This window comes from Teleopsis dalmanni, chromosome 2 (genome assembly GCF_002237135.1).
Source record: "Teleopsis dalmanni isolate 2A chromosome 2, ASM223713v2, whole genome shotgun sequence".
Classification (NCBI taxonomy): domain Eukaryota; kingdom Metazoa; phylum Arthropoda; class Insecta; order Diptera; family Diopsidae; genus Teleopsis; species Teleopsis dalmanni.
The window spans coordinates 183,683,002-183,683,609 of NC_051847.1; positions in this window are offsets into that span (position 1 = coordinate 183,683,002).

The following is a 608-nucleotide window of genomic DNA, read 5'->3' on the forward strand; positions in this document are numbered from 1 at the left end:
GCATTTTAAAAACCACTCACACCAAAATTAAAGCGTTGGTAATAAACGATTTTGTGCACTTAAGCAAAAGCGTCCACTCTCACCCACTCTGCACTGCACACAGTTAGTTTCTGCTACTAGTACTAGTACTATTTTTTTCGTATGGCTGTAAATTGGCTGTACGTGTGAAGTCAGTGCTGATTTCTTGTGTGTGAGTGAGCCTCAATAACAATAAATTTCATTTTTAAAATCGTAAAAATGTTACCCAACAAAAAAGCTTAAAAGTCATCCAGTAAATTTCGTTGCACCCTTACACTCTCTCTCGCTCTCTATCGCGCTTTTGCCGGCTTTTCCATCAAACATTTGTACTCACTTGAGGTAACCGTGGTTGAGTTCCTTTCCTTCTCACTTTCCAAGTCAAATTTCGTATGCAAGATTGCCGGTCAGTATGTGTGGCTGAAAGCATTTAATGCTCTTCACCGATTGCAAAATCGTAAAGATACAAATTTAATTTGATTATTTTTAAAAAAAAGGCCCGCAAACAATTCTTCGGGTTTATACTCTCAACTTTACGATGGAACTTTAACAGAATTGCCAAAAAAGATATTTTGTAAATACGTAACAGTTTT